The sequence below is a fragment of the Lissotriton helveticus genome, chromosome 2_1 (assembly GCF_964261635.1).
Source record: "Lissotriton helveticus chromosome 2_1, aLisHel1.1, whole genome shotgun sequence".
NCBI lineage: Eukaryota > Metazoa > Chordata > Amphibia > Caudata > Salamandridae > Lissotriton > Lissotriton helveticus.
This window is the reverse complement of record NC_136059.1, coordinates 753,987,813-754,013,825: the sequence shown is the minus strand read 5'-3', so window position 1 is coordinate 754,013,825 and position 26,013 is coordinate 753,987,813.

Below are 26,013 nucleotides of genomic sequence, written 5' to 3'. Positions count from 1 at the left end.
CCCGATTCTTCATAGGAAGAACAGGACAGGCAGGGTATGTCAGGTCTTCCTACCCCATTCCCTTTGACCCAGCCAGATAGTAGTCTTAAGGATAGAATCTGCATATGTCAGGGGGAAGAGAGCTATAGAAATAAGCCACACTGGAGGTTGGTTTAGCTAGCTCTTGCTCCTCTGCTGAGATTTCAGCCATCATAAAATTTGGAGCAATAATGCTTTCTTGGACAAGATTATGCAATACTTTGGCAGAAGTTTTCATGCTATGGGAAGTTGCCTTTCACCTCATTGGACAGGAGTGTTCTCCTGCTTGACCCCAGAGAGCACTAAATAAATATGTGAGAAGTAAAGAGCCTCTTGGACCTGCTGCTTGAATCTCAGAAAAGAAGAATGATTGCCATGATGGAAACTTAATTTGCACCACCAGGCTCTCCATTCTGACTGACTGCATTCTCTGGAACTACAGCCCTGTGAATGTACCTTGTTTTAAAAGGGTTAAAGAGTGGACACTCTGCAAATTACAGGTTAACAGAGATCACCTGCACGAGCACCACCAAGAGTCCCCTGCCTGGAGTGTGTCCAGATGACTTTTAAGGATTTTGTCCAGGTGCATTGTAGGAATTGTGATCCCAACCTTTTAAGGACCATCTTTGAGCTTCCATATCCTTGGATTGTGTTTTGGACCCTTTGGACCCTCAAGAAGAACATCAGGAAGAAGTTCCAGATATTTTGAAAAGTTTGGAGCAACTTTGGAAAAAACTTCCATAAGGTAACCTGCTCAACCACGAGACCCATGCCGGCCATCTTCAACTGTGACCCAGCCGGGATTCCTGGTTCATCCCAATGAAGAGTTACTGAGGTCCGGCTTCCAGAGTTTGACCTGGAGCTCCCTGAAGGTCAAGCCGGCAAACCCTTTCCGAATCCAGACTGTTGAAGAGCATTGAGGGACCTCGGAAGAAAAAGCTCCAGAAAAGATTCTAACTACGAAGCTAAAATTTGACTGGGGCCTCCCTCTTTGTGTAGCGTTGCAGGGCTCCATCGCAGTCGTCCTCAAACTTTGACTTTGGTTTGGTCAAGTGCAACCAGATGTCCCAGAGTGGAACTATAGGCTTTGAGAATTATTATCTCCGATTATGTCGTACTTGTTTACTGAATCAGTGTTTTTAAATACTTTACATGCCTGTCTCCTAAGTTAAGCCTGCCTGCTCACTGCAAGCTACCAAGGGTTGAGCAAGGGAATGGGGTTGCCCCAGGCAGGGCAACCCCATTTACACTCAGATAGTTATTCAGGTTATTAATATAAAATAAAAATAATATTGGAGCCAACACACATACCTGCCTAACCCCCCCTGGGAGACTAAAAGATTAAGTTGCATTAAACAAAGTCAGTAGAGAGCCTAGGAAAAAAAGAATATAATATCCAAGAATTGGCAGATGATTAATTATGATCCGGTTACACAGAATGCAATAGAAGACACATCAAGCATCATGAAATGATGTGGGTACATTTGCTTGTGTCCTATTCTCGCATTTGTATTTGTTCGATATTAAGGGTTCTTGTATAGATTATAAGGCCGAGGGAATTCCATTACGGTCGGGTCATGTTGTCACCTTGGAGAGGACTGATGCCAGGTTGTGTCTCCAGTAAAGCTTGTTGGAAAACAACTTGGAATGTGGAGGACAAAGGTAGTGGACACAACCTGGGTGGTCCTGTGGCCGTTGCTGCAGGAAGTGCCTACGGCTGGGCAACTCCGCTGTGCTGAAGGACAGAAGCTGGTTTGTATTTGAGGTGCTGAATGGACCGCAGTCAGTATGCATTTGTGGTCAGAGGAATATTTGGGAAAATATTCAACACAAGGCCAGTCACTGTGTTCATTTGAATATCAACAGGAAAGTTACACATGTTGTCACTCACTGTTTAAGCGAACGCTCAAGCACAGCCATCAGACCACAGGATTAGAACTCACTCTCTGGTTGCTGTAATGTGTAGTGTGCTGCCCGTATCCTCTGCGTCACAGATGGAGTACATTTTGGGTCCCTGACATAGCGCACCACTCCAACGCAACACATCGTACGTTATGTGAGGCAATTTTGGCCAGTAGACAGAGCTGTGAATCATTGACAGCAGCAGAAGACGCACATTCCCGGAAGCAATGGGGCATGGCAGTGTTGTGTAAGCATCGCTTGCTGTGATTTACAGACCATTTCAACAACACTTGAAGGTCATGGAAGACCTCTGAGGCATTTATTATCAAGTGTGCAGACATTATTCACAGTGACTTGCATTCCTTTTCTGAGGCAAGTGTATGTTCACAGAAGAGATTGGGAGCAGAATTCAGGCTTAATTCTCAATATTCTTTTCTTCTTAGGTACTGTGTAGGTTGGTATATTGTACAACCTATTTGTTGTTATTTCCTTCATTCAAAGGTCGGAGTAAAAGTACTTCACAGTAATTTTAAGGCAGTTTTAGTTTTGTGCCAGAGAATTGTTTCAGCAGTCTTGGCTGCTCACAATAACTTTATAACTCCACCATTTTTCTTAAATCAATCAGGTTCTCTACCAATACCTTGTGAGGATTGGGTGGAAATGTTGGAGAATTATATTATAGCATTGGATGGGCATGACTTTTTACCAACAAGGAAGAAGGCGTTATTGTTGAGTGCATTGGGTAATGAGGAGCAAAATGCTTTTAAATATTTGCCGGTAGCCATGGGACCCAACGGCCAACCAACTGCTAATGTGTATAAAGAGGCTATTAAACATCTTGACCCCAAATTCACAAAGGAACTTGGTCATGGTATGCTATGATTTTATACTCACCCTCAGGTGGAACAAGAATCAATTGACACATCTGTAGCAAGACTCAGAGAGTCTTCGATTTAATGTTGTTTTGGCACTATAACAAATGTGTTAATTTGTGACTAGCTCATTGTACAGTGCAAAGACAAGAACATTCAGGAAAGGTTATGGGTAAAGAAGGACCCCTCTCTTAAGGAGGCAATAGATATGGTGAAGATTATTGACAGAAAAGATAAAGTGGGTGAAATTTCTGTTATTAACGGTGGAAGTCATAATACAGTCATGATGGAGAGGAAGAGGAGCTTTGTGTTGGTAAAAGTAAAGATGGAAAGGGAACAACAGTGCCCACAGTAAAAGGTAAAAGTAAAGAGTGCTCTAGGTGTGCTAGTACATATCACACTGCAGACTCAAAGCAGTGTTTTGCTATCAATAATGAGTGCAGGAGATGTGGGTGCACAGGACACTATGCGCTTATGTGTAAAGAAACTAACATAGGCAACAAAGAAAGTATATCAAAGATGGGAGTGGTGGAGGAAGCATGGGACAGTGATTAAGGTGATGGAATACTAGTTATAAACAAAGGTACTGTGGAAAACAATGTGTGTACATGTATGGATGAAATGAGGAGACTAGCAAGGCCGGTGGCAAAGTTTATAGCATGTGAGAAAGAGGTGGAACTGATGGTGGATTCTGGATCAATTGTATACCATCATTCACAAGAAGTTGTTCAAGTCGCAGTAGGGTGATGTGACATTGTCGGCAAAGGATATCAATTCTGGTGGGTATATAGGGGAATGCATTGATATTTTGGTATACATGTAGGTGAGCATACAATATGGAAAACAATGCACAAAAGTAAAGGTTTATGTTTCAGTAGGAAGCCCACTAATTTTAGGATGGATGCATTAATTTGACCGCAATATAATAATACATTCCAGAACAATTAACCAAATAATGGTTGTGGAGGATGTGCACTTGAGCGATGTGCTGAGAGGGGCAGAGAAGGTGCTTGGAAAATCCTTAGTACACAAAACAATGTTAAAGGAAAACACTGTACCTATGCAACATACACTTCGGAGAGTGCCATTTCCGTGAGGGAAGGTGCCAAAGAGTTGCTGGGTGACATGCTTACAGAGGGTAAAGTTGAACCCATAGAGGTTTTATAATGGATATCTCCGGTAGTTTTTGCCCAAAAATCTAAGGGCCGTTTGAGATTCTGTGTTGATCTGGGATCCCTCAACCAGGAGATTGTCACAGACACATCTCCCTTTCTGAATATTAGCGATCTGTTGTTTTTGGCGAAGGATGGTAGGTATCTCTCAAAACTGAATTTGAGGAGGGCTTTCCATCAAATCAGCTTACATGAGGATTCTAAAATGTTGACAGGCTTTATCTCTATGGAAGGCACACATCAGTTCACTCATATGCTGTTTGGCTTAGCATCAGTCACAAGTGTATTCCAACAGATGATGATGAAAATCTTTGAGGGGGTGAGAAATGTCATCTATTTTCAAGATCGGGCTCCCCACGGGATGCTCTTCCAGCCAAAATACTAAAACAATTAGATCCCCTCACACACCCCATTATCATTAGACTACTAAACGCTTCTTTGAGCGAGGCCCATGTCCCCCAACCTTGGAAACACGCCATGGCTGTGCCTTTATTGAAAAAATTGGGTGCAGATTCCTCCAACTCTGCTAATTTCCGCCCTATATCATTGTTGCCTATCTTCTCGAAGATATTGGAGAGACATATCAATTCCCAGCTTTCCAAACTGGTCGAAAACACTGCCTTTCTCCATCCTTCGCAGTCGGGCTTTCGGCCACGACACTCAACTGAGACAGCCCTCCTGGGGGTAACAGAGAGTCTTAGGCACGGTGTCGATCAGGGTAACACCATGGCGCTCATCCTGTTGGATTTGAGCGCAGCCTTCGACACCGTGTCACATTCCATCCTTATTGACTCTCTGAAATCCCTAGGTGTGGCAGGCCAGGCTCTGGCCTGGGTAGTGTCGTTTCTTAGCGACCGAACTTTTCAAGTGTTTTCCCCGAAAGCAGCTTCCACCATTTGTCCATCTACCCGAGGCGTTCCCCAAGGTTCAATCCTTAGCCCTTTATTATTTAATATTTATGTTAAACCCTTGGCGTCCATAGTTGAACAGGCTGGGCTAACCCTGTTCTCCTATGCAGATGACACCCAGATTGTCTTCTCCCTATCAGGGAGAGACGAGAACAACACCTCCGCACTCAAGTCTGGCCTCATTCTTGTGGCCGACTGGATGCGGAGAAATTGTCTCAAACTGAATGGGGAGAAGACCGAGGTGGTCATTCTGGGTCGGAACAAACATCTTTGGGGCCCCCATCATTGGCCCACTGAACTGGGCAATGCGCCTACGCCATCCACTGCAGTTCGTAACCTGGGCGTCATCATTGACGACAGGCTAACTATGAAGCAACAGGCTACTAAGGTTGCAGCCATCTGCTTCTCAACGCTGCGGTGGCTTCACAAGATTTTGTGGATGCTCCCCCTCTCCTCTCGCAGAACCGTAGTCCAGGCACTTGTAACATCACGCCTGGACTATGGCAATATTCTCTACCTGGGCGCAGATAAAGCCACCATACATGTGCTTCAGGTTGTACAAACTGCAACTGCGCGCCTGTTAAAGAACGTCCCTAGACGCACTTCAGCTGCTGCCGCGTTGCGTGACCTCCATTGGCTGAGTGTTCCCGAACGTGTTAAATTCAAGGCACTTTGTTATATGTTCAAGGCCATGCAGGGTAGCGCTCCAACTTATATCCAAGGGTTGGTAACACCTTACATACTCTCGCGCTCACTAAGGTCATCGGACACTGGCAATTTCACAGTGCCAAGATTTAAGTTGGCAAGAATGGGAGGTCGCTCCTTTTCTGTTTTGGGCCCAAAGTATTGGAATTCCCTCCCACTAGCACTAAAGTCAGAGACCAACCTACTCCGCTTCCGTAGGGCTTTGAAGACTCTTCTGTTCATCAAGCACAGTTAATAGTTGGTCATGGCCTCAAGTCAGGTGTTGCTTTGTCCTTTCTCCTACAGTCTGTCCCTGGCGCCGGGAAACCCACTGTGGGTAGCTGTGCGCGGTAAAAGCTTAAATAAAAAAAAAAAAAAAAAAGATTACATTTTAGTCATGAGTGAAACTGTAGAGCAACATAACTCCACTTTGATGTTGGTACTGAAGAACTTGGGAGAATTTGGTTTGACACTAGAGATAAGTGTATTTTTGACTGAACAGATAGAGTATCTAGGGTACACTATAACCAATGGTGGTATCAAATTAGACAGTTTTTATTGGAAGTGAAAAGAAGAGCTCCTGTTTAGACAGAAAAGATCAATTAAGATAATTTTTCGGACTCAGGAAGTATTATGTCAAAGTTGTTGACAGATTTGTGGATAAGACCGAGTGCTTGAGGAAACGTCTACGAACGGAAGAGAGGTTTGTGTGAGTGTTAGAACTGGCTATTTCTGGTAGGCTAAGGCTGACGCCAAAGCCAGGCAGAAACCACCATTCTAGTCAGGGCAAGGAAGTCACACGCCAAGATAACCCCTGCTCACCCCCTTGGTAGCTTGGCACGAGCAGTGAGGCTAAACTCGGAGGCAATGTATAAAGCATTTGCGCCAGCGCACAACAGCAACAACATACTAGGCACACCACAAAAGGTACTCCACACAAGGTTATATTAAAATAACTTTTGTATTGTCAAAACACATCAGATAAAAATCACACATGTACATTGTGCCAACTGGCACGGGAAACATTCATAAGGGATTATGTACAGGACAGGGCCACATGGGCCACTGTCAGAATCAACACTTTGTAGATATAGAAATAGCACTTATAGAACTTAGAATAAGTATAGCAAAAAGAATAACAGTTGTAAATCACATCCAGTAATTACTGGGGACAGGTAAGTTCCACCTACGCAACCCTAAACACCTTAGGAGAATGTCACGCAGGGGACCAGGACCTCACTAGGACCACCTGTACTAAAAAGAACAACCACCTAAGTATCACACAGCATTTAGGGGTCTAGGAAAGAACACATTACCCATGATGCACAAATATACATTCAGAGGAGTAGTAAAGGGAAACACATGATGCATAAACCTACACATTCAGCGGTGTTAAGAATAAAGCACATGATGCAATAAAAATACATTCAGAGGTACCAGAACAATACAATAGCGCAAAAGTCACATAATGTCTAAAAACATTCAGAGGTGCAGGAATAAAAACCATACAATTGAGCACAACCTTACATAAGCCACCACCTGTGGCAGTCCCCAGGCCAACTGGCCTTGTTGGGGCTAAGACGCCCTGAGTCTCAATGTCAGGGGGCCTAAACGATGCAGGTGCCCACTACTTGCTGGGCACCTGGGCAATCACAAAACCTAAACGGTGCAGCTGCCCACTAATTGCTGGGCAGCTGGGATGCAGAACTGCAGCAGGGCTCTCACTAGCCCTCAGGGACAGAACTGCGCTCAATCGTTGGAACCACCCAGGCTCTGACATCATACTGCGGCCAAATGCTGGAGCCACACAGGCTCTGAACAAATATGCCCCCTGAGCCTAGCAGGCTCTCAGTAAATAAACCTGCCCATGAGCCTCTCTGGCTCTTAAAACAGATATGGCCCCTCAGAGCCTTGCTGGGCTCCGAATACAACAACGATGGCCCCACGAGCCTCTCTGGGCTCGCAAAACAGACCTGAGCCGTGAGCCTCTCAGGGCTCTTAATAAATGCGGCCACGTGAGCCTCGCTGGGCTCAAACAACTAGGCACTGGCCCTCGAGCCTCTCAGGCTCCAAAACAATAGGAGGAGTCCCCCCTCGGGGGACTCGACAGCCGGGGAAGCTCCACGGCCTCTGAGCACCCAGGCGCTCGCACTGGAGGGGAGGGCGGGCACCGGCAATGTGCCCCGACACTCCTCCCCTCCTTCACTGTAACACTCACCGGGACTTGGCAGCCGGCGGCTCTCCTCACTCGGGCTCAGGTCCTCCTCGCCGTCCTCACACGCCGGTCTCTTTAGGGCAGCGCGGGGCTCTCCTCAACCACCGGAGCCCCGCCTGCCTCGGTCTCATCTCCGGTCTCCCTCTTCTGCCGTACGCCATGCTTCCCTCTTTTCCCGGGGCTCCCTCCAGATCACAGGAGCCCCGGGCGGCCATTGCCGCTCTCCGCCTCTTCTTGAGCAGGTCACGAGCGATGGGCCAATCCCATCGCGGCTCTTGAGGCGAGCCCCCAGTGACGTCAGAGCCTCTGCGGGCGTCTCGACTAACCAGAGCGCGACTCTCCGGGACAGGCCCACAGCAGCGGCCAATCAGAGCGCGACTCTTACCGGCAAACCCTTTGTGGCAGCCAATCAATGCGCGGCCCCTCCGGTACTTTCTCCGCGGCTCTGGGGATGCGCTCTGGGTCAATTTCAGGCCCTCAGGCCGCGGCGGTGAGACCACTGGCAATGCCGGGTGGGCACCGGCTTCCCTTAAATATGCAAATAAAAGCGCTACTAAGCGCTTGGGCAAGATAAAGCGCTCCACAGCGCTAAAGGGCAAGAACACGCGCCCTCAAGCCCAGGAGTACAAATAAAGCGCTATCAGCGCTAAGAATCAAACTACAGCGCCCCCAGCGCTATAAGGACATCCAAAAGTCCAGTAAAGTCTTTCAGGAGATGCAGCAAAGTCCTGGGGGGATAAGAAGGTCCAAAGGATCCCAGGGCAAGTCCATCAAGTGTTCAGGGGCTGGGCAGGGCCCAGGGATTCCCCTGAGCCCCAGCAGCAGCACGCCCCTGGCAGATTCAAGTTAGAAAACAAGAACGTTTTGGAAGGGGACACAGCCCCTTCTTATACCCAGAAAAGTCTTTGAAGTCTTTGTGTAGGCAGTGTGAGAACCAGCTAGACTGGTTTAGAGGGAAGTCCCTTCAGTATCAGGGACAGAGGTGACAGTCTCCCAGTGGGGGGGTGGAGCCAGCATTGTGGCAGGCAGGCACAGCCCTTCCCTATCAGTTGCTAAATCTCCTCCCACTTCCCTGGCAGCAGATGCTGCCTTTCATCCACGGCTGACTCAGACAACCATCTGGGGGCTCTGCAGCCCCTGTCACACTCAAACCAGACAGTCAATCCACAAGCAGGCCCAGGCACTCCTGGGCCAGGCTCACCAGCCAATCACGTGCCAGCAGACTCACTACACAAATATGCCAACTTCTAAAAGTGGTACTTCTAGACTAGACACAACCATGCCGCATACCCCATTACGCAGCATTCAATCTCACGAGTTCACACATATCAAACTCGACCCTGCTCTCCCCACACATCAGGAACTACCATGGGCATACATACTCCCCATTCATTCCTATGGGAGGGCAGGTCACTCACCACACATACACAGAGAGCACACGCACTTTACACTGTACCACAGTGGAAAAAGTGTGCAGAGGCCTAAAATCACCAACCCAGGTTCCAGAAACAGGCTAGGAAAAAGCAAAAAGTCTCGGGGTGAACCTGCCAAAAGGGCCAGGTCCAACACAACCCCCTTCCAGCCAAAACGCAGGGTAGACCAATCACTCCACTGATGGGCTTCCTTGCTTTGGGGCGACAAAACACGGACACGGGCCCGCACGGCAGGGACACCTTCCAGTTTTTTGCCACTCTGAACCCACATAGATTTCCCTCAACAAAAAGCTCTCTGGCACAACTAGGGTACCCCACTGGTACACACTAGTCATCCACAGCCAGGACCAGGGCCTAGGCCATCCAAATGTCACAGGTCCTAACCACTTCACAGAGTGGGGGGCAGTAACCCCTGGCACACAATAGCCATTCTCCACTCTCCCTCTCAGTGTAGCTACAACTACCACTGAACCTTCAACCTAGGGACCACCCCCTCAGGCTGACCAGAGGTCACGGGCAAGAATGCCCCACCCTACCTCTACTTCTGGGTTCCCGCACCCTCACAGGGAAGCACTCACCAGAACACAACTCCTACCAGATCAGGACCTCACTCCCTCACTGGTCTACCACCTGGAAACTATTTCACTTCTGAGCTACAAAGCACACAGCACAGTCCATCTTCAAGCAGGTGGGGGGACACAGCACACAGCAAAGTCCCCTTTCCTCTACCTTAGTGGAAACAACAAACAGCAGGTGGGCCCCAGTAAACACAGCAAGGGCAGCCCCCTCAGTCTCTTCAGCTGATCTACTTTGGTAGAGATTCCTTTTGACCTGGAAGCTTCCTAATCTCCCAACCTAGGATCTAAACCCTCAGGTTGCACCGGGGTCAGAAGTACACCGTCCCTCTGCACCCCCTTCCAGTTCCATGATTACAGGCCCAGTATGTCTCAGGCTAGACAGAGCACACGCCAGCGGCGTATAAGCGACACACTCTCCTCCAGTACTCCCTATCACAGGGTGATTCTCAGTATGTCCTAGGCTAGACAGAGCACACGCCAGCGGCGTATCAGTGACACACTCTCCTCCAGTACTCCTTCCAGGTCAGGCTACAACCCCAACCTGGCTTTCCCCCTCCTCGGGGAACGACCTTCAGAGGCCCCACAAATGGTCAAGCACTCTAGACGGTCAAATGCTCAGTGAGCCAGGACTTCTGCACCCTCCACTTAGGAGCGGTACTGCCCAACACTAGGACCGCCGGAGTTCTAGTTACAGACACTCCCCGTCCTCTAGACACAGGAAGATCCTCCTCAAATGACTTGTAAGTACAGCCTGGGCCCCTGACCTGGCGCCCCCTTAGGAAACCCTCCAGGCCCTGAGACAGGGTTTCGGGCCAATGTGGGACACACCGTCCCACACTCACTCCGCCTCCACTGAGACAGGACGTGAGCCCCTACACCCCTACCATCCTAATGGGACCTAGCTGGGCTACACATGAACCTCTTCACCTACACAGGATCATCAGATACACAAGTTACTACTTTTAGAATCACTCCCTAATGTCTCTGCAAGACATCTAGCACACCGCCAGACATCCACCTTCTTGTCCAATGCCTCTGCAGGACCTCCTGCACACCACCAGAGGTACACCTCACGTGTAAGCTCCTTAAAAAAAAACTCACACCAACTCCTCCAGTTCAACACAGCACTCATCCACACACTCCCCCTCCAGACTGGTGAGACAGTTCCTCACTGCCTCTGACCTTTCAACCTGTCACCCTCTTACTGAGCACCAGGCAGCGCACTCTGGGAACTGGGAATGGGACTTCACGCACTGGACACATTTAAGCTGCCACCACTGGATCCTACCATACTGGGGAATCCAGACACACACGCTACACTCAGGGGATAACTACCCTCCCAAGCAAGTCATTTCTCCTCCACACTCCCTCTCTTCGATCTACCCACACAGGAACAGGAACAGGGATTGGACACTGGACCCAGCAAGGGATTCCTAATCTATGGGAACCTCCCCCTCTACTGGCGTCCCGCCCTGTCATTTTCTCTCATCTGCCACTAAACATAAAGCGCAGGAACACCATCTGAAAATGACACTCTTGAGGAAAAACAAAATCAAAAACAATAATCCCAAACATGTGACTATCTGAAAAATGCAGAGTTTTGTAATGTAGCCAGCTGTCGCTGTGGCACTGCGCAAACACAAGTCCAAATCCGCACCGCTGACCAACAATGTTAGAACTGGCTATTTCTGGTAGGCTAAGGCTGACGCCAAAGCCAGGCAGAAACCACCATTCTAGTCAGGGCAAGGAAGTCACACGCCAAGATAACCCATGCTCACCCCCTTGGTAGCTTGGCACGAGCAGTGAGGCTAAACTCGGAGGCAATGTGTAAAGCATTTGCGCCAGCGCACAACAGCAACAACATACTAGGCACACCACAAAAGGTACTCCACACAAGGTTATATTAAAATAACTTTTGTATTGTCAAAACACATCAGATAAAAATCACATATGTACATTGTGCCGACTGGCACGGGCAACATTCATAAGGGATTATGTACAGGACAGGGCCACTTGGGCCACTGTCAGAATCAACACTTTGTAGATATAGAAATAGCACTTATAGAACTTAGAATAAGTATAGCAAAAAGAATAACAGTTGTAAATCACATCCAGTAACTACTGGGGACAGGTAAGTACCACCTACGCAACCCTAAACACCTTAGGAGAATGTCACGCAGGGGACCAGGACCTCACTAGGACCACCTGTACTAAAAAGAACAACCACCTAAGTATCACACAGCATTTAGGGGTCTAGGAAAGAACACATTACCCATGATGCACAAATATACATTCAGAGGAGTAGTAAAGGGAAACACATGATGCATAAACCTACACATTCAGCGGTGTTAAGAATAAAGCACATGATGCAATAAAAATACATTCAGAGGTACCAGAACAATACAATAGCGCAAAAGTCACATAATGTCTAAAAACATTCAGAGGTGCAGGAATAAAAACCATACAATTGCGCACAACCTTACATAAGTCACCACCTGTGGCAGTCCCTAGGCCAACTGGCCTTGTTGGGGCTAAGACGCCCTGAGTCTCAATGTCAGGGGGCCTAAACGATGCAGGTGCCCACTACTTGCTGGGCACCTGGGCAATCACAAAACCTAAACGGTGCAGCTGCCCACTAATTGCTGGGCAGCTGGGATGCAGAACTGCGGCAGGGCTCTCACTAGCCCTCAGGGACAGAACTGCGCTCAATCGCTGGAGCCACCCAGGCTCTGACATCATACCGTGACCAAATGCTGGAGCCACACAGGCTCTGAACAAATATGCCCCCTGAGCCTAGCAGGCTCTCAGTAAATAAACCTGCCCATGAGCCTCTCTGGCTCTTAAAACAGATATGGCCCCTCAGAGCCTCGCTGGGCTCCAAATACAACAACGATGGCCCCACGAGCCTCTCTGGGCTCGCAAAACAGACATGAGCCGTGAGCCTCTCAGGGCTCTTAATAAATGCGGCCACGCGAGCCTCGCTGGGCTCAAACAACTAGGCACTGGCCCTCGAGCCTCTCAGGCTCCAAAACAATAGAAGGAGTCCCTCCTCGGGGGACTCGGCAGCCGGGGAAGCTCCACGGCCTCTGAGCACCCAGGCGCTCGCACTGGAGGGGAGGGCGGGCACCGGCAATGTGCCCCGACGCCCCTCCCCTCCTTCACTGCAACACTCACCGGGACTTGGCAGCCGGCGGCTCTCCTCACTCGGGCTCAGCTCCTCATCGGTGTCCTCACACGCCGGTCTCTTTAGGGCAGCGCGGGTCTCTCCTCAACCACCGGAGCCCCGCCTGCCTCGGTCTCATCTCCGGTCTCCCTCTTCTGCCGGGGTACCGGCGACGTACGCCATGCTTCCCTCTTTTCCTGGGGCTCCCTCCAGATCACAGGAGCCCCGGGCGGCCATTGTCGCTCTCCGCCTCTTCTCGAGCAGGTCACGAGCGATGGGCTAATCCCATCGCGGCTCTTGCGGCGAGCCCCCAGTGACGTCCGAGCCTCTGCAGCCGTCTCGACCAACCAGAGCGCGACTCTCCGGGACAGGCCCACAGCAGCGGCCAATCAGAGCCCGACTCTGACCGGCAAACCCTCTGTGGCAGCCAATCAATGCGCGGCCTCTCCGGTGCTTTCTCCGCGGCTCTGGGGATGCGCTCTGGGTCAATTTCAGCCCTCAGGCCGCGGCGGTGAGACCACGGGGCAATGCCGGGTGGGCACCGGCTTCCCTTAAATATGCAAATAAAAGCGCTACTAAGGGCTTGGGCAAGATAAAGTGCTCCACAGCGCTAAAGGGCAAGAACACGCGCCCTCAAGCCCAGGAGTACAAATAAAGCGCTATCAGCGCTAAGAATCAAACTACAGCGCCCCCAGCGCTATAAGGACATCCAAAAGTCCAGTAAAGTCTTTCAGGAGATGCAGCAAAGTCCTGGGGGGATAAGAAGGTCCAAAGGATCCCAGGGCAAGTCCATCAAGTGTCCAGGGGCTGGGCAGGGCCCAGGGATTCCCCTGAGCCCCAGCAGCAGCACGCCCCTGGCAGATTCAAGTTAGAAAACAAGAACGTTTTGGAAGGGGACACAGCCCCTTCTTATACCCAGAAAAGTCTTTGAAGTCTTTGTGTAGGCAGTGTGAGAACCAGCTAGACTGGTTTAGAGGGAAGTCCCTTCAGTATCAGGGACAGAGGTGACAGTCTCCCAGCGGGGGGGTGGAGCCAGCATTGTGGCAGGCAGGCACAGCCCTTCCCTATCAGGTGCTAAATCTCCTCCCACTTCCCTGGCAGCAGATGCTGCCTTTCATCCACGGCTGACTCAGACAACCATCTGGGGGCTCTGCAGACCCTGTCACACTCAAACCAGACAGTCAATCCACAAGCAGGCCCAGGCACTCCTGGGCCAGCCTCACCAGCCAATCATAGTGGCCTAGGGGCTTTCACCATGGCCCATTAGGAGGAATAAGTGGAATTAGATGGTGTTCTCAAGGAAGTTTGTAAATTGATTCACTATGGTGCAGGAAGGAAGAGTACATTAGCACAATCCGTGTGGCCATAGTTGTAGATGAGTTGTCAAAGTGTGGCTGGAATTTCATCATTGGGGAGATCGTTTTGGTCCACCTGTAGGTTTGAGATGGAGTTTATTTGATTTGGCACATGAGGACCATATGGGCTAAGGTTTGACCATTAAAAGACTCAGGGGAGAATTTTGATGGCCAGGTCTCGATGGTCAAGTCAAGAGGTGGGTGGAGTGTTGTTGTATTTGTAAGGAGAGTGAGATAAGGTTGAGAGTAGGGTGCAAGAGTGAAGGAGGGCATATTGAAGATCTGGGTGAGCTCTGGCATGCCAATTGTTTAGACTTTATTGGTCTCACTGTGCAATTATCTGTGGATTTGAGGTTTGCGGTTATTGTTACAGATGTACATTCTACATGGATCATTGTGAAGTTTATGAAGGATCTGATCACAAATTCTAATCTTTCTGTGTTAGAGAAAATTTTTGAGGAGGAATGTGTTCATGTGGTATTAATAACTGATAATGGCACTTAATTAACCTCACATGAAATGGTGAATTTTCTAAAGCAATATGGCATAAGACATGCACATACTCTGTTATATTATCCACAGGGAAAGGTTTCAGCAGAAAGAGTAAACGATTGGTAAAGGGTATCAATCACTTGGCCGTTATGAAACTTGTGACATAGGGAAAACGATAGCCAGTATGGTGTGGGCCTATTGCACCAATGTGCACAGTGCTACTCCGAAAATGATTTTCCAGGTAATGAAAAGGCATTTGCCCGGTACTAAGTTAGTTACTGCTTGGTTGAAGGAATGGGTCAAGAGTGCAGGAAACAGACTGGATAAACCTTCAGGAGACGAAAACAAAAACACCAAGTTTGGTATTGGTTATTGAGTCAAAATAAAGTCAAGAAGGATTGTGAGGGGAATTTATAAGTTCAGAGGTCCCTTCCGAATTGCCAGAGTAAGGAGATCTGCTGTCATTTTGGAAAATGGCAAAAGGTTGAATTTCAGAAAAACAGTATTGTATTAGAGAGGAGGATGATGGATGTTCAGGGGTGATTTTATGAAGAATGGGGAATTCATGGGAAGTAGGTGTGCTCCATGTGTTTATCCTGTTGAGGAGGGAGTTTGTGGTTCTACATGTATGAACAGTTTAAGAATTCGCAGACCACCTACTTACCTTGAAGCCTATGCCAGATAGTAGTCTGGTTCACCTTTTATTTTTTAATTTATTTGTATATAGTTCTCTATTTATTTGCTTACCTTAGTTTTCATTTAGGAGGGGAGTAGATATGTTATGATGTGGGTACTTTTGCTTGTGTTCTTTTCCCGGATTTACATGTGTTCTATATTCAGGGTTCTTGTATAGATTGTAAAATGGAGAGAAATTCATTGTGGAAAGTGATGCTGGCACCTTGGAAAGGACTGACACCAGGTTGTGTCTCCAATAAAGCTTGTGGGAAAACCCACCCAACTTGGTGTACCATGGCATCTTTACATTCTAACACATTACGCACAGAAAAGGTAGGTCACTCAGGGAACAGCTTATCCATAGTGAATTTAGGGAAACTTCCGCATAGATTATACAGAATTTGAGGGGCTTTTGTCCTTGCAAAAAACTGCAAACCTTGTAAAAAAAGTGAAAGCGTTAAAAAATATAATGTTCCACATGGCAAGGGCAAAAGGGAAATCAGACACTTTCTGAACTGTAACTGTGGTAAATAATGCATTGGGAGTGCCATCCCCTCCTTTTAAAAAATGTATTCTTGGGCACATGAGGGCAATATACAAAGAGGGTAAACAATATCCTGTTTCACAACACTTTGCTGAATATCATTTTCGCAACATAAATATGTTGAAATATTATGCAATACATTGAGTTTACTGACTAAAGAAGTGGCAAGACAGCATGTTGTGTAGTTCCAAGGACCCCCTGGGACCTGCGCATTTTGGATGACCTAAACTGAGGGCTTGGTGTGCAGACAGACTCGGGACAGCCCCACAGGATGAGTCCACCATTAGACCAGCTATCTCTACAGTGCCACAACCACCCCCTGGTATTCTATAGCAGTGTAGGAAGTTTCTGGCAACCACTGAACATGACAACACTGATTCCTCAGGTATCGTGGAAAACAATACAATATCTTTCGCTCAGTCACTCGTGCTTAGTTTTCTCTGAATACACATACAACGACGATTGGAACAGTTTCAATAATTATTTAGTGATCAAGCGTCTGTCTAGTATGAAACATATTCGCTGCAACAATCAAAAGACAGGAGCAGACAAATGTGATCGCTACCAGCAATATATCGTAAATAGCAGATACATTTCTACCATAGTGCTAATAAGATAAATAGAAGCATATTAAATATAACAATAGCATTGGGGTACTCCTACGATGCATAACCTACCTTAATGTGCCTAGCCTAGATATGTAGGTAAAGCATGTGTATGTAAGTGCTAGGATATATCCTAATGGAGCTAAGAATCCCCTGGGAAAGTGCTAACCCCTCACCTGATGGCTTTGAATGAAGGACCCCGTCTCTGCATCGAGGATGGCACCCCACAAGGGATGTCAGGTCTCTGACTGTCGAAGGAGGAATTCTCCTCAGTTTTGTAAGGGGAGAGAGGGTCTTTTGTACTAAAGTGGTCACTCCAGGGTTTCTTCTAGAATGAATATGTTTTGAAAACATTGGCTAATCATTTGCTAATCTTTTTCTAAATGAAAATGATCATGCATAGCTGGCTGTTGGCCATGGATGAAAAAGGTTGTGACCCTTATACAGAAAAAAATCTGCTGTGCATGCGGACATGTTTATGTACATTAGCTACAGGGATTAACCACTTAACCGCGGTGGCCATTCCGCCGCGGTGCAGGGGTTTGGCAGAGTGGGCGGGCCGCGTCAGCAACGGACGTGCGCTGCACTACGGAGGTAGTGCTCGCGATGGCCGTTGGCTGACAAACACATGGCAGGGGTTAAGTAAGGGTACAGAGAGCCTGGTGTCAAAAAGACAGAAGCAAGCTACTAGGTAAAAAGTCACCTGTGTAGGACCGTTATGTCGTGTGGATGGGACAAAATATATGTAATTGGTATGTACATGATGGGACTGCCCTAAAGGATATGACACCCACTCCTCATCAAAAGGTCAACAAGGTCAGGTAGGTAACAATAGTCAATGCTAAAAAAGGCACAAAATCATGTATATTAAAACATACTAAAAAAGCACTTTAAAAAGTCCTAAAAAAAATGTCAATAAAAGCAAGGTCTATAGTGAAAGCATTCCTTCCTAAAAAGGCGTTCATAAAAGTTCCTTTATATGTTTGAATATTTTGTCATTGTTTTTCTGAGCGCCTAGAAAGCCTCTGTGTTCAGATAGAGTAGAGAAGAATAAAACAAAGTCAGTTCAACCTTCAATTTGGTACATGTTTTAAAACATTTGCCAAATGGTTCCCATTACAGGAGAGGCCAGATTGTTTAAGATAAGAATCCTGCGCCGAAGACTCAACATCCCTGAACATGGCATCAGCAGGAAGCTGTCGCTTAAGTACTTTCAGTATGATATCAAGTGAGCAGAGGTGGTCATCTCTGGTTCCCACGGCAGCAGTCGGGGTAGATTTAAATGCATGTGTGTCTGACACTGATGCCTGCACATCCGTGGTGGAGCCGATCTCCGTTCCAACAGGAGCTGAAGCACCAATGGAGGCTCTAGGAGCACCATTATCATCATTGAAATACGTTGTGGACAACTGTGCACATGGGCCCGCAAAGGAGCCAGGAGCATGTCTATGTCCGGTGGCACAACCGATGAAAGTGTCAGACAGAGGTCCAACACAGGTCCGAATGCGCAAAAGAGAATGGAACACTGGCAGAATGCAGTCAAGCCACACCAGTTTGAATGACAAGAAGCAATGCTAACTCAGTTCTCAAAGCTGAGGTATACCAACGAAGAACAACAATCGCTCACGGCAACATAGCTCCAGCAGTGTTCTTTCTGTGTCTCGAGTGATGTTTACATCCATTGCGAAGCAATACAATTAAAACTAGGATGCCCGCGACTGAACGCAAGACCAAAGGAAGCCCTCCAAACACGCTTCCAAGTACAGAGTGTATGAATGATGGAATCACTCTGTTACATTTCTATTTTTGTTCTTTTTCTTTCCAATCCTTCCCGAGTGTACTGTACATCACAGTACACCAACCTTGTTGTTTTCAAAGTCTCACAAATGGCTACACTGTATTTTTACATTTTTTAATAACTGAGGTAATACATTTAATAATATTATTAACAAGAACTAGTGTAACCACACAGTAAGTTAAATATAGTATATTTGTTTGTTTCTACTAGTAGTAATTGAACCACAACAATAAATGCCACGTTTCACTGATGTTTTTCTTGCTTCTTTGCTTTTAGGTGCACAAAGGAGGAGGAGACTACATCATCCATTGTACTGCCAGACAGGAGTCCTGCTGCGCAGGGCATCACATGACATGTAACCACAGGCATCTTCTCAACGTGTGCCACTGCATGCTGCCTACGTCTTCAAGATGGCCCCAAAGAAAGGTACCAGGTCTAGTTCCAAGAAAGTGGCCAATGAGAAGAAGGCACTGCCCCTTACCAAGACCGGTATGTCACCCAAGACCTTTTCTGGGAAACAGAAAATTGCGCATATAGCAGTGGTGTCCGGGGAGGAAGATGGGAGTAGCACACCTGCATCAGTGGACCCACCCCACCAACCTAGGCCCAAGCCCATGTCTATCGCAGAAGCAGCTAGTCTAATCATGACAACGCCGACGAGCAGTGTTGTTGAAGTTGACTAATCGTTATTACAAAGTAGTACCCAATCAATGCAAGGAACTGAGCTAAGTAGGCAACAACAGCCACAACCACTACCAATAGTAGTTGTTCTTCCCGAAGTAGGGGTAGTTTAGGAGATCGAGCTTCCTGCAGAGGAAGTGCAAGTCATTCTTTCAGAAGATCCATTGTCTTCCAGATCCTCATCAAGGAAAATGTTAGTCCATCAACTTATTTTGCAAGCCCCCCTTTTGATGATCTATATGCCACTTGGATCCCACCACCTCAGTCTGAGAGTGAGAAATGCCACAAGATAAAGCTGGGGAAAAGGAAAGTTCCAGAAAGTTATGGAGGTCGATGTAGAAGAGGAGGATGATGACGAGCCAGTCAGCATGGACATTAGTCCCACCCTAGTTTAGACCAACATTACCCCATCCCAACTTGCTGTGAGAGATGTGTCATGGATACCACCAACACAGATCATACCACCAACACTACCTCCAGCTACCATATTTCGGCAACAACCACATATATCCACCACAAGTACCACCACTGTAGAAGTATGTACTGCAGAGAGTCAAACTTCACTCCCACCTACCGGCATTGCAAGTGGCACCAGAAGCAGCAGCAGGAAGTTGACCTCCCCAGTTTGGGACTTCTTTTCGCCTAGCAGGAATGAGGTGAATATTGCTATATGCTCCATTTGTGGACAAGGTGTTAGTTGGGGTAAGCTTGGTACAAACTATGGTACCTGAGGCCAAACAACCCATCTGAAAAAACATCACTTAATCCAGTGAGAGGCGCACCTAGCGGCCAAAAAACTGCACCCATTGCTCTTTTTGGGGGTGAAGAAGTAGAAGATATGATTGTGGTGGAAGGTGAAACAAGAGGAAGACATTTTCACTGGTACACAAAGTAGCCCTGTCCCCAGCAGTGCAGTTGTACCGTCCACATCCTCATCAGCAACATCTCAGTGTCACAAAAGTAAGAGTGAGGCTTAGGCACCAAAGGGTCCCAGGCAAGAGAGTACCAGAACAATAAAAACATGCGGTGTCAAGAAGTCACCTGCATCAGTGGCACCAGAAAAGAAAAAAATCCAGGCTACCATTTTCTGCATGTTTAGGTCTGTGGGGCAGTACGCATGCAACCACCCAATGGCACATTTGTACAATGCGAAGCTGGCTAAAATGTTAGCGCTGGACCACCACCCTTTTCTTGAATTTGTGACCTCCATCTGCCCCAAATAGAAGGTTCTCAGTCGGTCCTATTTCGCCAGACCTGCTATTCCAGCACTACATCACGAAGTGCTGGAATTGCTTGGACACGCTTTGCAGCAGAGTGTTGTTCACACTATCCACCTCACAACAGACATGTCGACCAGTTGCCAAGCCACTGACTATATGTGCATCATGGCACACTTGATCTCTTTTTTAGGGGTTAGAGAAAATATATCTGCTGCAGGTTTTGATGACACTGCTGAGATTTTTAATGCCACTCGGAAACATGCAACTGTAGCCATGTCCTCCAGGGAGAAATCTCATACTGCTGCAAACATTGTGGAAGATTTTGATAGCAAGGTCTTGAAATGGCTGTCCACAAGAGGGCTTAACATTGGTTTTGTTGCCACGGACAATAGCAGTAATATAGTTAAGGCCATGCACAATAGTGTCTTCTTCAGGGTCCTGTGTTTGGTGCACTGCATTAACATAATTGTTCAAGACTTTCTGAAAAAAGAAGACCGAGTCAGCAACTTACTGACCACCTGATGAAGAATCTGCACATATTTCAGCCATTCTTTTAAAGCCCAGAAGCAGCTGAGGATCATTCAACGTGAGCATCAACTGCCAGTTAAAGCACTCTTACAGGAGATGCCAAGATGTTGGAACTCAACTTCTTACATGTTTGAACGTCTGTTTGAGCAGTACAGACCAAGCAATGAATATGTCTTGCAAAGAGGGGATGCTACTATGAAAGGCATGATCATTGAGATGAAACAATGGACCTAGTTAAATGCCTGACAGAGATGCTACTTCCTTTTGAGCTCTGCACAAATGAAGTTGGCTCACAGCAGTCAAAACCACCAACAACACCAAGAACAACAACAAGAACAGGAGCATCAGCCCCACCAAAATCGGCACAGGAATGGTTTTTACAGCAAGGGCTTGTTAGATCCAGTACTGAGGCAAAGGCAAAAGAGCCCGAGCAAAGCAGAGCACCCCTGAGCCTTGTGCGGATGGTCCAGTCTTATCTGGATGACCAAACAGAGGTCTACATTGATCAAAACCCATTGGTGTATCTGTATGGAAAAAGGTGCCAATGGCCAAGGCTCAGCAGGCTGATGATAAACTATCTGGCTTGCCCTGTGACAAAAGTCTCATCTGAGCATGTTTTCAGTGCTGCTGGTGCTGTTCCGACAGTGAGTAGACCAATCTCTCGCCCCAAAAAGTGGTGAGGTTAACCATGATCAAAATCAATCAGCACTTTATACCACTGGATTAACCATTCCTGAAGTAGGACAGCAGTACAATGATGGCGGTGATTTAGGTCATGGAAGAAGTTAATTAGATGAACCACCAGAGTTTGAGTATGATCTCTACTTCCCTGACAACTAGGATTTGGATTCGCATTTTGACATATCACTTTCTTTCTTGCTTATTTACTTTTATTATTTTTGTGTGTCTCTGTCTTTCCTGTTTGAATCACAACAAATCCATCACCACCGTCTTACTCTTTTATTGCCGGATTGGAGTTGCAACTGTGTGCAGTCAGTGAAAAAGTAAGTCCACTCCCCCCAGTCCTGCTCCAGTCCACTCCTGACTCGCCCCAAATCTATTTCCCTCAAGCCAGACATTGGATGGAGAATAGTACAAGAAATGTATTCCTGCCTCATTGAGTCCCTCCAAAGAACCTGACTACAGCTATCCTCCTTTCCGAGCCGAGAGGGACTTCCCCTTCAAAACAAGTAAATAATGGCATGCGTTGGACGCTGACGCTGAGTGATTGGTGTTTGTGTTGTTGTGCATGAAGTCAACTAGCAGAATATACACACAAAAAGTGACTCAAGTCAATGTTTCCCTTCTTGTTGTTTAATAACTAAATTTACTACTGCAGGCCGATCCACTGCATTTTTGATTCTGGAATGTGGACTTACTCGGCACACTACAGAGTTGGACACCATGATGAACATACTATATTCGCAGTCAGTCAGTTGGATCGGAGATGATTGATGGAATAACTCAGGCATTTTCATGAAGTAGCCTAAAAGGTAAACAAGTTAATAACAACCACATCAGACCTACATGTTTGTGTAGTAGTGGAGGCCAGTGTAGTGGTATGACTGACAGCGGTGCATTGACTTAGTTACTTAATTTGGAAAATGCTATGTTGCTGTATATATGTGCTCATTGCCGTCTGGCTCAACATCTAAGCTAAGTGGAGGTTGGTTTGGTGCTGCAGGACTGCTCTGTCCTGTTGTTGTTGTAGGTTAATGCTGGAAACAGAGTAGACATGATTTAGCCATGCTGCCTCTGAAAGTGTTCTTGTTGCACTCCTCCCTATTCTATGCATTTTAACTTTACTTTTCTCCTTGATTTTTCAATATCCCTTTTGTTTTTCCATCTACGCTTGTTACAGCCTGGCCTTTACCCTGTGCTATACTGGGGAAAAACAAATCGTACTTACTTTACCAATCTACATCCGCCAGGCAGGAAGTGGCACCCAAGATTGATGGACAGAGCGTCCATGGAAGGAAGGACCAAGGGGAATGCCGAGATGCAACTCCTAATTTGACCATAACATAGTAACTTATAGTATCATCATCTTTTAATTTGATTCATTTTTTCTCTTCAATCATTTCAACTATGTTTGTTGTTGTTTATTATGTTTGCTTATATATTTGACCTCTCCAGCTATATTTTTTATTTTCTTTACTAGCTTTAAAAGGAAGCCCGGTACAGCAGAACATAAAATGTATGTAATTTCGGTCTCTCTGGGGCAGACAGGCAAGGCAATTGCATAATAATAATTATTAATAATATGCGGCTTCCCTGTAATACTAGTCTAGTATTACTCATCATTAACCATCAAGTCATCATCATGCATGCATTTCCTTTTTCTCCCTTAACAGATTTATGATGGTCATCTGCCAAGATTATGTGTTGCACATGTGTAATGTTTGTCTTTTTCGAACCTTTCTCTCAAATACCCCTTCCCAACCATTCATCAAACCCTAACCCTCTTCCCGAGGCTCTGTGAATTATATTGTGGTATGCCTAAATTAAATGTACACCAATAATTGATCACACACTTGCTGGGGCAGATGTGGTGAAAGCAACACTAGATCTAGGCAGGGCATGGATCTTCTTCTGCCTGCCCACCGATGCTCAGTATTCAAGAGTAAATGTTGTTTCCAGAGGAACATAATCCATCATAATTATAATTGCCAGCATCAATTCATTATTCTTCCAACACTAAAGGTTACTCTTGTCCACTTCATAGGTCGATTCGTCTTCAGTTTAAAACTTTCACTAGGCTATCCCCACCACCATTATGTTTTATTTTACTTTAGGATTGCTTATCATTCATCAGCATGGTTTCTTGTTTGCCAGTCTTCATGTGTACTGTGGTTTTACTACTCGTTCGTGAGTCTACCTTAGGCGACTGACTATCTCATGTATTTTTTTGCAAATGTTACTGTCATTGTCAGTGTCTACTACTACTACTATCACCATCATGGCATCTTGGGAAACCAAACCATCATCACCATGCACCCATTGCTTTGCCTAAGTAAGAATAAACATCAATCTTAGGTAAGAAAAGAAGTCTGGGGAGGCATAATTAATTAATATGGAAATTAATTAATTAATTTACACACCCACACCCTTCCATGTCCAGTTGCAGACTACATGGACTAGGGGCAGAGACTGACAGTACTAGTAGGACAAGTCACAAGTGAGGTTACCACACCAATCTGTTGGTGTGTTACACTATCGCAGATTATTATTTCAATCTAAAACTGGCTGCAGCCCTGCAGCATCAAAGGAAACTGTGTGAAGTAAAAGAGTAACCCCGCACAAAACATTTACATCTTATGTAAAGTAAGTATAAATAATGTATTACCCTAACAAAATAAACTATTGGAAAAAACGACAACACCTGACCCACCATCTTCCTAACCCTAACCAATGGCCAAAGATTGTTCACTCCAAAAGTCCATTGTCCATATAAACCCCAACTTTTCCCCAACGCCCCACCGTCCACCCACATTTGTTTTAAAAAGAAGCTGCCGCCGCATCCTCCTTCTCCTCCGCCAGAGCCACCAGCCGCTGATATACTCTGCAGACGGCCTCCAGGTTCCGGCGCCAGACCATGGCTGCTAACTCCTTCCTGTTTGGTTGGGAAGGAGAAGCTATATCAAGAAAAAAAAAGACCATTGTAACCAATACTCTTAGCAAAACTGTAGCAAAAAATAATTATACCCATAGTGGCACAGTAGCACTAGCAAGCGCTGTACATAACATTTGTGGTATCCTCCCATTTCCTCAACCTCTAACATTTGTGGGAGTTTCAGGCATTACTACTACTAGACACAATGGAGTAGACAAGTCTTTCTCTTTCTTGCTCTCGTTTTTAACTAAATTAACCTTGTAGGCATTTAGGCATGCCAGCTCAGACAGCTTGCGCCCTAGACAAACATACTCATGTTGCAAACTCACTTTATTTTATTTAATACTGTCTGCAGGTGGGGCAGCTGTAGTCTACAACTACACAATTATCTTATTTTTCTATTATGGCATTCTCTGTTACATCAATGGCAACTGCTCAATTTCACTTTCACCCTGACTACTACAACAAAGCAAGTGATATTTTCATTGACTATATATGAGACGATGGCAGCTAATAGGCCTCCCATGGCAGGCTGACACAGTCAAAAATTACATAGATAGGGACTAGGGATTGGGCCTCTGAGTTGGAGGGAGGCGCTTGATAATGATGGGTGGGTATGGGTACATACATATACAATATATATGCTGTGCTTGAAAACTACTGTGATTCTAGGGAGTATTCTGAAATACAACTTTGAATCAAAAACCTTGGGAAAAAACAGTCCTTGTTTCTCTTACCAGCAACTTTTCCATTTATCATTGTTTGCATTTCTCTTCTAGCATTGTTGTTTACTTTGAATCTCTTATTCTATTCTCCTTGGCGTTGCTACTCTGCCAAGGTTTATTTTTCATTTACAATGTATTCATCCAGTGACAGTCTCCAACTATGCTACGATGATTGTACCATCCAGGCATCCATCCATTTAAAGTAAACATCTCTAACATTCTTCTAAATAATCTCTCAACAAACCTTTCACCAACAACATACATTTGTAATTTTTTTAACTACCAGCAATGTGTCCTTCCTTGCTTGCCTTTGAGTTTGACCCATGAAACCCCCCGGAGGATTCTTCTTATCACCCATACAGTTTCACCCAGCCTGGCAAGCAGCCTTTCTTTCACCTTCCACCCATCCTTAACCATCCATGCATCCGATTCCTATCAGCCACCTATGCATCCCACGCATCCTTCTCTGCAAGCCATATATATAATGTTACATGTCGCCCGTACTTCCTCCTTCCATCCTTCTTTCCCTTTTTGTTCAACCCATCCTTCAAGGTCGTATGACACTTAGTCTTCTTTATAAAACTTTCCCAGCTGAGTTAAAGTCAGATAGAAGTGGCCATTAGTTATTCAACTCCTGCCGCTAATGCTATTGCTAATGCTAAGGAAAGGGTGTCTTCTTTACCCGTTGTTCACAACAACTCAGTCTCTCTCAACTGTACAGTACAGTACACCCTCCCAGTGACTGTGTAACTATTGTCAATAAGTAAGGAATATAAGTGCAACTTACCAGCGCCCGCCTCTGCTGCTGGCTCACCCACCCCTGCTGAAGCTG